The sequence below is a fragment of the Ambystoma mexicanum genome, chromosome 6q (assembly GCF_040938575.1).
Source record: "Ambystoma mexicanum isolate Mex_15411 chromosome 6q, UKY_AmexF1_1, whole genome shotgun sequence".
Taxonomy (NCBI): domain Eukaryota; kingdom Metazoa; phylum Chordata; class Amphibia; order Caudata; family Ambystomatidae; genus Ambystoma; species Ambystoma mexicanum.
Genome location: NC_090937.1, coordinates 1,381,156,477 through 1,381,169,036, shown reverse-complemented (window position 1 = coordinate 1,381,169,036; position 12,560 = coordinate 1,381,156,477). Strand labels below are relative to the sequence as shown.

Here is a 12,560-nt window from a genome sequence, read left to right as displayed (position 1 = left end):
AATTAATATTGTGCATTATATCTCTAACAAAATCTACACCTTTTTATTGGCTCAAGAAACCAGTAGAATTGAATGGAGCCAGTTACTTCATTCCACTGAATGGCCTCGTTTTAATAACCTTCTCAGCATAAACACGTTCAGTATTTTTATCTGCAAGTTCAATTTCAAGAGACGTTTCCAAAAAACAAACAAAATTCACTTATGAGTGATCGACAAAACATTGTGCAGCCCTTGTAATCGACACATCACACTTTTTTGTTGTATGGACTAGCTTTTGTTTTATGTGCTTCAGGTATTTGGCAGGAGCACTTTATTAAGATGTCCTACCCTAAAACAGAGTTCCTACTCAGGTAGATTGGCAATTAAGCAGCAGAGCGGGCGCATACTTTTGCCTTGGTTCCACATAGCAGGGACCATGGAAACTGTTGTAGGTGGATTGTCCTGGATCATGGTGTGGGTTTTCAAAAGAAGCTGTAAAAGGCGCGTACTGGATAACATCTCTAACTACAATACAAGCATAAGCATTTTAATAGCTTGCATTAACTCAACAATACATTGTGTATATTCCATTCTAGATTCTGAAGGCACCCAATCATACATGTGCCCTCATAATAATGCAAAATAAGATAAACCCCATTGGGGAATGAGACCAGGAGATAAGTTGCAAGGAAAGTTCATATATGGTTATATGCAAGCAAAGAACTCTGCTGCCCGAGAGCGCTCTGCCAAAAATTAAACGGGCAGCACATTATAAAAGATATTTGCATCAGGTTGCTGGTTGGTGGTGCACCTATGGAGGCGCCTGCTCCACAAGGGATGCCAAGCGCCAATTGGCCGTCGTCTCCCAGTCGATCTTGGTGCGCGTGGGTCAGCTGGGCTCATCTCCGCAGAGAAGGTCAGGGCAAACGTGATACATAGCTAACTAATCTAAGCTAAACAACAGGAAGAGACATTTCCAGAATAATGTCAAACACTAAATCATTGCATGAATGGGGGTACTTTAGAAAAGATGGGATAATATAGTGGTGTGCCGACCTCTACATTCAGGTCTTCATTGATACCATGGTCCCCGCTCCCAAGTGCGCCCCTCTGGAGGTCTGATCTACTGTCTACCTTCACTGGTGCCTCATGGTAAGAGCAGACGTGTGTTACTTTTGAAAGAATATACGGCTGCACGGGACTAGGTCTGTGGTGGGTGTTCTGGGTTGGTCAAGGCGAGGGGGTCAGATATGAATCAGCATGAAAGGGATTGGGGGGGTCGGGCTGATAGACTCTGGCCTGGTGGGGTGGGGGTTGAGAGGGCATGGGCAGTTTAGTGGAGATGGATGGGCACTTGAGTTGGGCCCTGTTTCGGTCTCACGCTCTGCGGAGAGCACATTCTTCAGAAAATATACTAAACATTTGCACTAGTAAATGGCTGGACCTCAGTCAGAACAAGGCTTGCGCAGAGCGCGTATGGGGTGGCAATGGCCTGGACCCTTTGTGAGAGGTGCTGGGGATGGTAGATCTGTGATTTAACAAAAGGATAGTTTTTGGGCCTAGTAAAAAGATAGCATCTGGCCTAATACAAAATGGTGTCTCGTTGTCGGAACATACACTATGTCATTCGTGCAATTGGTTATGTTATCTTGTGCGGATGAGTGCCATGGGGGTTAGGGGCGTCTCCCCCTTGGCCCACACATAGTTTATTTACTGTGATTGCTATGGGGGAGAAGGGGTTAGGATCATCTCCTTCCCAACAATTCCCTTTCATACTAGGTAGCAGGAGGGATGATGTCCAACAGTTTTTCGAAGGGATTGGTTTCGATACTGAGAAGGGCAGGCATATAACAGTAATGGAATACTACCAAAGAATGGAGGATTGCTGGGGGCACGTGAATCTAAGCAGATAGAAGCATCAGAAAGAGGATTACAGGTATGTAATGTTTGTCTTCTGAGGCTTGCAGATCTGCTTAGAATCACATGCTTTATATAGGATAGCAAGCAGTATCAGATGAAGGTGGTGGCTTGATTGAAGGAACAGAGGCAAATAAATGCTTTAGCACCGCCTGTCCCACCTGGGAGTGTTAGGCAAAGTGTGTATGTAGTACCCTCTGGGAAAACTACAAACAACTCTGACTACAGGCATAGGAAACCCAACCTTTGGTATACACAGTTTTGGTAGCGTGTTGAGCAGCCAGGCTTATCTCAAGAGGGGTCAATGCGAGCTGTAGTGGAGTTACACAGAGATTTACAGTTACAAGTATGCAAATAAACTCTTACACCCAAGGTTTCTTGCATAAACAATTATTAATTTATTTATCAGTCAGTTACAATAAGCCATCTTCAGAAGGAAGCAATATAAAAGTAACACACAAATAAACTTCAATACTAGACTCTTAGTTTCTAAATCAGTAAATACCCTTTTGGGATGGCCCACAGACACAACCTACACCCACAGCTAACTTCAATAGTTAGGGTGCTGGGGACATTAATATCTTATTGTTGGCATTTAGAATACTTTTAGAAGTTGGTAAAAGGTTATTAGAACAACAAGAGACCACAAATGTTCTTAAGCAGGCACAAACTTTTGAATCCCCCCAAGAAGAGTCATTCAGTACAATAGGCTAAGCCAAAGTCAATGGCCAAAAGTCTTATATAGGATGCAGCACTTCTGGTAGGTAAGTAAAAAAGTATTTGCACAATGTTTTAGAAGTCTTTGAAGAAAAGAAGAATCAAATGTAGGACCACAAGCTGATTAGACGTGTAAGTGGTAGAAGATGCAAGCAATTCTACAGTGAGAGGTAAGTTCTCTCAAACTTTACAGTACCTTTGTATTGAAGAAAAAGTGCAGCAGATGACTTCGGTTCCTGTGCTGGTCTGCAGATCTCACTGTTCCTGGGCCTCAGTCGTGGGGACAAGAGGGAAGACTTCTGGGGACTCCTGCACTGCAATGGGACAGTCACTGCTTGCAACCGACAATCTTCAAATCAGTGGCTGTTTAGTGTTTCAGCTCCTTGCGTCTACCACAAATAGCAACACTGCGGTTCCTGGCTGTCGAGATGGTCTTTCCTTGCTTCTGGGGTCCCGCACTCTGTTGAGGGGGCTCAGGCTCAGTCAGTCCTGCTTCCTGGGAGCACGGACAATCTTCCTGGAACTTTAGGCCAGCTTAAAACCAACACACACAATCTGGTGTTCTTTTCCCTAGCTATACGGTTTGCAGCAGCAACTCTGTGGGAATTCAACCAGCTCCGAGATGGATGTCCAGGTGCTTATTTTGGAGTTGATTGGTCCCACCAATTCAAAGAGAGAAGTCGTCCTTGCAGGGGCTTCTCTGTCAATACGAATTTGGAATTTCAGCACAGCAGCAGGGCTTCACCAGGCAAACCAACAGTCCAGAAGTTGAAGCAGGAGTCCTCTTCAAGTTCTTCTTTGGTTCCTTTATCCAGTAGTCGACTCTGCCTTGCAAGCCAAAGACGCACCTTTTATACAGTTCTCTCCCATTCATTCTAGCCTAGCTGTCAGTCACACAGCAGGGTGGCTGTGCTTGCTGAACAGTCAGCTGGCCAATCACCACAGAGTGCATTTGGGTCTCCTAGGAGACCAAGCACAGGGCGTTCCGGGCACCTCCCTCATTACCTGCCTACCCCAGACACCCTGGAGCCAGAGGTGGGCTACACTCGTGAATCCCGCCAAAGGCAAAGCGAACAATCAGACCCAACCTGGTTTAGCGCGCAGAGAAAATCTCAAGAAGGACCTCTCCACAAAGGAATGGCAAAAAAAGAAGACAAACAATTTTGACAAAAATAGCACTGTTGGGTGCTTTACTGCAGCTGCGAACGCAGCCCGCTGTAAATGCACACCACAGTAGTTAAAACGAAACCACTGCCACCAGCCATTCAGTGAGGAAAGGGTAACATAAAAAAATGTTACATGAGAAGCTAGACAAAGAGGATTCTAGGTAACCCCTCCAGCACCCTATTGTGAGATAGTGTGTCCTGGGTCTAGACAGTTACAAATGTAAGTAAAGACAGTTTCACTTTACTGCTCTTGGAAACAGTAGTTTATCCAAGAAAAGGTATTTAAACCTTTGGGAAATCTGAAAGATTCCCGTGTCACTGCACTGAAGGTGCTGTGTGACACAATGGAAAAGATGATGTCTATGGAGTTTGTCAGGCTCCATACCCAAAAGAAACACACAGTTCAAACAAATCACATTAAAAAACATGAGAGAGTGGGTAAAAGGGTCTCACTCTATCCAGGTTAAAAACAAACAAGTCCTCAAAATCCAGCAAAGTTGCTGGGTGTCTCTAAGGTAGAGGGAATTAGCACATTTCTGAGAATTCTCCCTAACAGGGAGTGTGTCTAAACAGTAATGCTCTGTGGAAGTATGCACTGAACTCGAGGGGGCTACTTTTCAGAAAGCCTCTAGAGTTATGTTTGCAATGAATGCTAGAGTTGCACCTGTACTACATGTAGAGTGAGCTTTAGCCATACATGGTAGTGTTTTCTTCGATATAGTACACGTCACAATACATTTTTCTTGATTTATCAATATTGACTTTCATTTTTATTTGCACTCCAGAATAAAAGAATAGGGACTAATGCCCTTTTTGTGTGCTTTAAAAACCCTTTTCTAGAATCTCTGCTTCAAAGGAGAAAAAAATATAGTTTCTGGGTAGAGTTATTAGACTATTACATTTACTGGATATCAGGTTCTGTTGGATTGCAACGAAATTGATAAGCGAATGCAGTAGTTACTTTTAAATAGCATCTATTGTTATCAGGTGGTAGCATAGTGGTTAATGACTGTTATTTTTCACTCTAACAGCATGCCCGGTCCTAAAGAAGGCGGCAATTTATTTGTACTGCTGAAAGGCAGTGTTCTGCATCCACCCTGGTAATTTCGCAATTAAATTGCGATTTTTACTTTGTTTAGTTTGTTCATTTGTAACTCAGTGTAGATGCAATTGTCTGTCAATTCAGTCTGTGTCTTGTATCACCTCTGTGTTTAGTGCCTGGTCTTACATTTTGATATATGAATATATTCAAAGCAATGGGACCACGTTTAATAATGGAAGTGAAAGAAATAACAATGGTGTTGGTATAAAACATATTTAAAAGAAAATCTCAAGACATGACTAGTGTAACTAAATGACTTATACCATCCCATACAAATAAATAATTTTAATAGATCTGGTGTCATAGTTTAATTGATATTGAATTCCTTGTTCTGGTAGGAACCCTCCAGTGTTTTTCTCTACTATATGTAATGGTGAAAACTCAATTGCGTTGACATTTCACTTTCTGCACCATACTATAAATCCTTTCCATGTTTTAAAGAAGCAGTGTCTAGTGTTAGGCTTACGCGCTTATTTTAACATTTCCATGCAGCTAGCTGGTAAATTAAGATTTCCGAACTCTATGACTTCAGGAGACAAGCTACTAAGTTGGTTGTCTGAGGATGTAGAATTAACCCCAAATTCTGTGAGATGTTGTATGTGCCGTTAGTTTCAGGGGTGGGCAAACTATCTTGAGGAGGTGGGAATAACATGTTTGACGTGTCCACATTAGAGCAACTAATCATTGTCAAAATGTCTTGGTGCAGTTTGTGGATTACTCTGTTCAAGAGTGGGGTGATTTTGAAATTTGTAATGCGCAAATCCGTGCGGAACCAACCAGAAACGTCATCTAGGCGCAGATGTTGCATCAAGACGAGAGAGAGATAGGAGCTATGTATATTCTACAGTTATTGAAACAGGTACGTTTTCAATTTCTTCAGAAATAAGGCCAAGGAACCATATATGGGAGCCGTTGATTGAGAAACATCTATCACTGTGATGCACAAAACAGGAGAGGGGAATATTTAAATAATTTTGTCCATTGAATCGTAGCAGGCGCTCTCGTTGATGCAGAGAGATTTTGGAAACCAGCTAGCTAGAGGCAGCACCATGAATACATTTGAAAATCAAACAGAGGGTCTTAAATATAATCCTCTGCTAGACGGCCAACCAATGAAGGTTCCTGTGATAGAAGGAAACTGAAGTAGATATGGGGAGGCTGTAGATGAGTCCAGTTTTGGGCGGCCTGATGGCATTGACCTGACTAGGTTGAATGCCCAACAGAAGGGTGTTGCAATAATTCAGTCTAGAATTAACCAAGGTCCCTACAACCATGGGACGTTTCATTCTGCAATGAGAGGCATCAGGGGTGTCAGTAGTTTGAGGTGGTAGGAAATGGCTTTGGTCGCATCACTAACATGTGAGATACAGCTTAGGGTGGACTGTCAAATACAGCCGAGGTTTTTGTCCTTAGTATAAAAGTGGTCAGATCATCAAAGAGGGTTGGACAGTAAGTGCCCAAATGAAAGTCTGACAATCGTTTATTTGGGTCAAATACAATGACTTCAGTTTTAGAAGGATAGCGATGGAGCTTGTTCTCTAGCATTAAGATTTTTTTATCTTTGTCACACAGACCAGCAGCCGGGTAATGGTTTCCGATCGACTCTTAAGCCGTACATACATTTGTGTCATCCATGTATGAACATTGATGTGTTTCTTTGAAAGTTGTTGAGACCACGTTCCTTGCGCTGCATGGTGGAAATAGTGGGTTCCCCAACCTGAGAGTGATGCGTCTGTTGTGATTTTGAGGTATGTTGGCGGGTTGACAAACATTTTCTCCCTAAATGTCTTTTCTCCAACTATGGCCCTGATTCGCAGAGCCTTTTTCAATGGGGTTTTGCCATTTAAAGCGTTTCTGTGAATTAGGCCAACCGCTTGCGAAACCTCCAGTAGATCGTCCCAATACACTTTTGCTTGTGACCATTGTTTCGCAAAGCATTGTTGCACTGGACGCGTATGTAGCATTGCATGTGAAACAATGAAGATGCATGATGCCATCATGCTGAGTAGGTGCATTACCTTTCTGACTTATCTGGCGACAGGCTTTATAACAAGGGAATTGTTATAGTAGGCTTTGGACCCTCTTGTTTTGAGGGAAAGGCTAAGGTGTCTTCAGTGAAAACGACTGCTCCCAGGAACTGTTTTTACTGGGTTGGAACTAGATTTGATTTCTTTACGTGGATTGAAAAATCCATTTCATGCAGATGATTGATTGTTTTCTGCATATTGTTTTGACAAACACTAGGTGTTTACCGTGTTCCTAGCCAGTCGTTCAGATAAAGCTACACTGGGATCCTCCCACTGCGTAGGTGCGCTGCTACAACTGCTAGCACCTTTGTGAATACACAAGGGGCTACTGAGAATTGGTAATGTGAATGACCTATTTTGCACTGAAATATGAAAGTATCTTTCATATCTACAGGCCGATTCATGGAATCAACGTGTGCCGAAAAAACGGCGCACGCATGCCAAAACGTGCGATTCGCAGTGAAATAGCGAAAATCGCAGTGCAAGTGCGATTATCGCAGTGCAAGTGCGATTATCGCACAGAAAACATCGCACATCAATTCATGGAAGTCCGTGCACGCGCAAAATGTGGGATGTGCGCTGAAAAAGTGCGCGGCGCACGCTGGCGCACAGGTCATTGAACGCCGTGCGATAAGGCCACAGCGAATTCTCACATAGCACGGCGCACATAACAAAAGTAGGCGTAACATGGGGCGTCACACACAGAATGGGGAACAACTTGTGAAAATGTGGGCATCACGGGGGAATTACAGGAGGCAAGTGCGCAGAACGCCCACATGCTCGCCTACAACACGTATTCATGGAATCGAATAGGGAAAAACAGCGCACGGACAAATACGCGCACAGGCCCATACATGTCCGCCACAGGAAAGCAGGCGGTAGCGTCACTGCGCAGGAAAAAAATGTGCGCCAAAGTCCTGCACGCGCGAAAAGGCCCACATGCGATCGGGCCTGGGGGAGCGTGTGCGTGTATTACAGTGGTGCGCGAGAAGTTTCACACGCGATCAGGCCTGGGGGAGCGTGTGCGTGTATTCCAGAGGTGCGCGAGAAGTTCCACATGCGATTGGCGTGGGTGCGTGTATTCCAGAGGTGCGCAAGAAGTTTCACACGCGATTGGCCTGTGCGCATGTATTTCAGGGGTGCGCAAGAAGTTCCACACGCAATTGGCCTGGGTGCGTGTATTCCAGAGGTGCGCGAGAAGTTTGACACGCGATTGGCCTGTGCGCGTGTATTTCAGGGGTGCGCGAGAAGTTCCACACGCGATCTGGCCTGGGGGAGCGTGTGCGTGTATATCAGAGGTGCGTGGGAAGTTTCACACGCGATTGGCCTGAGCGTGTGTATTTCAGAGGTGCGCGAGAAGTTCCACACGCGATCTGGCCTGGGGGAGCGTGTGCATGTATATCAGAGGTGCGTGGGAAGTTTCACACGAGATTGGGCTGCGTGCGGGTATTTCAGGGGTGCGCGCGAAGTTTTACACGCGATCTGGCCTGGGGGAGCGTGTGCGTGTATTTCAGGGGTGCGCGTGAAGTTCCACACGCGATTGGCCTGGGCGCGTGTATTTCAGAGGTGCGTGAGAAGTTCCACACGCGATTGGCCTGGGCGCGTGTATTTCAGGGGCTCGTGGGTGTTTTCACACGCGATCGGGCCTGGGGGAGCGGGGTACGTGTATTTCAGGGGCTTGCGGGTGTTTTTACACGCGATCGGGCCTGGTGGAGCGGGGTACGTGTATTTCAGGGGCTCGCGGGCGTTTTCACACGCGATCGGACCTGGGGGAGCGGGGTACGTGTATTTCAGGGGCTCGCGGGTGGTTTTACACACGATCGGGCCTGGGGGAGCAGGGTACCACTCACCGTCTGCCTTGCGTGTAGAAGAACGCGTAGCCAACACCCACCCGCTGTGAAGTAATAGCGTGTGAACCCCAACGCCTGCAAGACACACGCACCGCACCCCACGAAAAGCAACGCCCGTGCGTGATACGTCGCATACGCGCTAAGGGCCTTTCGTCCAATGGAATCGCGTATGCGTGCTTACGCGCTAAGGGCCTTTCCTCGATTCATACGCTGACGTGCAGAATTTTCACGTGCCAAATCACTCCGTATCAAGCTGGCCACACGTAAGCACACGGAAGACCACGCTCCTGCCCAAAAGGCCGAATTACTGCCCCCCAGAACCCCGAGCAGCCTCCCACGAGCCATCTGCTGCTTCCTGCCTGCCGCCACTGTGCCCTGCCATTTGGTGCCTGCACATCAGCCATCTGCAGGGGTCCAGTTGCTGTGTCCACCCCTGCTGGAACAGAACACTCCCGACTGGGATACCATCGCTCCACAGCCCAGCCCCAGGACCCAGTTGCCCACCCACGCCTGCCTCGGGGGTCGCCATGTCGGGGCAAACACCATCTGAGACCACTGGCGAGCCCCAGCCAGAGGGGCAGAGGGCCACTAGCTTCAGTCAGAAGGAAGTTGGTGTCCTGGTGGAGCTTGTCCTGGGGCATTATGATGCCCTCTTCGGATCACCACGCGCCGACAAGGAAGGACGGGACAGGATCTGGGACAACTTTGTGGTTGCCATCAACGCGGAGGGGGTGGCAACCCGCAGCATCAAGCAAGTCAAGAAGCGCTGGGAGGACTTCAGGTCCAGGACCCTCATAAAGGCCCGGCGCCTCGTGGAGGGGGGCCGGGGCAGCATGAGTACCATCCAGCTGAGGGTCCTGGAACGCGTACGCCCAGCGCTCCATGCCCAGATCCTTGAGAGGCAGACCCGTCTGGAGACGAGTGGTAAGTAGCCAAGCATTGCTGTGTGAGACAGGGCATGTTGCAGCGTGCTGGTTGTCTGATACTTGCCTGTATGTGTGACATAGGCCATGTACGCGTGTGTGTGTGCAGGGACATCATGGTCATGCATGTGAGACCAGTAATGTGTTAAGCACACGGTTGGTGTATGTGTTGAAACGTAACATGGGGAGCCCTATGCGGAATGGACACATGAGAGCATGCCAGTCTCTGTTCCTGGACATGGGTGTGGGTGAGGGATGGGTGCTGATGCCATGTATATGTATGGTGTCCATGTCTGTGTTTCTGACCTGCGTGTCTGTGACTTGTGCATGCCACGGATGCATGACACATGTCTGTGACAATGTTCAGATTCACTGATGCAGCCTAGTTATCCTTGCATCCACTGTGTCTGGGGTGTACGAGTCCAGATGGATGAAAGTACGTTGAAGTGTGTGCATGTGATAGGCATGACCCATGATGCATGTGAGTCCAAAAACAACATTGTATGCTTCAAGAGTCCCTTGGACATGTTTGCTTATGTCCATAGCATGCGCCATGCCTGTTACTGCATGTGTTTTGCCTGCACTGACCCATGTGTTGTGTAGGGACATGATGGAAGTGATCTTTGACAGTGCCACTCATCTGCTATTGCTGCCTGTCTAGGGGACCATTGTACAGTACCCTGATGCTAGTGTTCTATGTCTCCCTCTACACAGCGCAAAGTGAAGAAGAGGGCGGAGACGGCGCTGTGGAGCTAAGCGGCGGGGATGCCCCCACGGCTGCAGCGGAAGGGGTGGGTGAGCCCCCACAGGGGCTTGCAACGGCGGAAGACGGTGTGGAGCCATCCAGGTTGGTGGTTTCCACAGAGGAGGAGGAGGCCGCTACTGAGCCGCACATGGGGCCTGGTGGGGGCATCCCTGCTGGTGCAAGTGGTGCAGTCCAGGGGCAGGAGGCAGCAGAGGTCGCCGTGGAGGTGCCTGTGCATGTCACTGTCCCTGACACTGTGACTGCACCACCATGCACCAGCAGGGATGCCCCATCCCAGGCCCGTCCGCAGGTAGGGGGGATGTCCATGTCATCTGACTCCCCTCCACCTGCGGACGAGGGGACCCCTGGCCGTATGGAGAAGGTCCTGATTGGTGTCGCGTTGCGCACAGCTGTCATTCGTGATGAGGTGCGTGCTTCCCGGGGGGAGCACGCACGTCATCACAAGGAGCACCGTGCCAACGTGGCCCAGTTGGGAGCGGTCATGGTCGGGGGTCTCGTACATGTGTCGGGCACTCTGGCGACCCTTTCCTCCTTTGTGGAGGCTATGTGCCAGTCGTACTCCATGCCGTCTTCCGGCCCAGATGCCACCAGGGCCCCCCCCTGTGGACCTGCCCCGACCAATGCAGCCACCTCGGTGGAGATCCCATCCCTGCCACAGTCGGGAGTCGGAGGTCCAGCAGGGGTGGACACACCAGCAACTGGACCCCAGCAGATGGAGGATGTGACGGCATCATCGGGCAGGGCACGTGCACGACGGCGTCGGTGGTTTCCATCAGCCTGGATGCCGTCGTGCTGGCACAGGCAGTTGCGTCGGAGGCAGCAGCAGGCTCAACGTGGGAGGCATCATGGCTCGGGGCCATCAACATCAGGGGTGCAGGCATCGGCCGGAGGGCAGGAGAACCCTGGAATGGGAGTGGCTTCCGTGTGGGAGCAGTTGTGCCAGCAGATAGGTGCGGAGCGGCAGCGGGCAGAGGAGGAACCGCTCACAATGGTCAGGGCGGAGGACTCCATGCGGAGGGCGCTGAGGCGTGCTGAGTGCCTCGAGAGTCTTCGCAGGGAGTTGGAGCTGGACACTGCATTATCCCTGCGGGACCTCTGGGCCAGGGAACATGCCCGCCTCCAAGCCATTGAACAGGAGTTCGATGATGCCCTGGCCCATGACAACAACCAGTGAGCCGTCGGACTAGCCTGCTGCCCTTGTAAATAGTTATGTAGTTAGTGTTAGGTTTCCTTTGCTTTTTTATTTATTTTGGGCCTTTTGGACAATGGGCCACATTTTTGTATATAGTTTTATTTTATTAGGTAGTATTTTTATGTAGGTTTCATTTCTTCAGTTGGGATCATGGACCCTGGTTTGTTTATCTGTATATAGTTGACTTTTGGATTTTTTTTTTTTTGATTTACCCATGGAGCAATGGTTTTCGGTTTTGTTTTGACCTTGGATTTACTTTCTTGAACTGTGACTTTGGACACCTTTCCTTTGGATTATGATTTGTCGTTTTTCATTATTTTACGGACATGCTGCTTTTGGTTTTTGATTCCCATTGTCATTTGTTTATTTTCTATTCCATTTATGCTGTTTTTAATACATTTTTTTCATCAAACTTCAATGTGTAGTATCATCTCATTGGTATCATGCATATCCTGATATGGGTTTTGAGATTCACTGACACCCATTGGGTGTATGTGAGGGCCATGTGTTCATTTCCAAACTGGCTATTGGGGTTCTATCATGTCATTGCCATTTCTAAGTGGGTGGATGCAGTACTCGAGTGGGTGTTTTGCATTTGGAGGCTGCCCATAAGGGCCAGGGATCTAGATTGTGATGACATGTTGGCTGGGGGACATGTGTGGGGGCCTGCTGGCAGGTGCCCCGCAATGCTGGGGGGTGGGGGTGCAGGGGGACATGAGTGGGGGCCTGCTGGCAGGTGCCCCGCAATGCTGGGGGGTGGGGGTGCAGGGGGCATGAGTGGGACATGAGTGGGGGCCTGCTGGCAGGTGCCCCGCAATGCTGGGGGGTGGGGGTGCAGGGGGACATGAGTGGGACATGTGAGGGGGCCTGCTGGCAGGTGCCCCGCAATGCTGGGGGGTGGGGGTGCAGGGGGACATGAGT

At 48.6% G+C, this 12,560-nt stretch overlaps 1 protein-coding gene across 1 annotated transcript in view; it reads right to left on the bottom strand.

Moving 5' to 3' along the window:
* The window catches only part of TRMT44 (tRNA methyltransferase 44 homolog), a 317,825-nt gene that overhangs the window by 43,362 nt on the left and 261,903 nt on the right, over nucleotides 1-12,560 (bottom strand). The window lies entirely within an intron of this gene.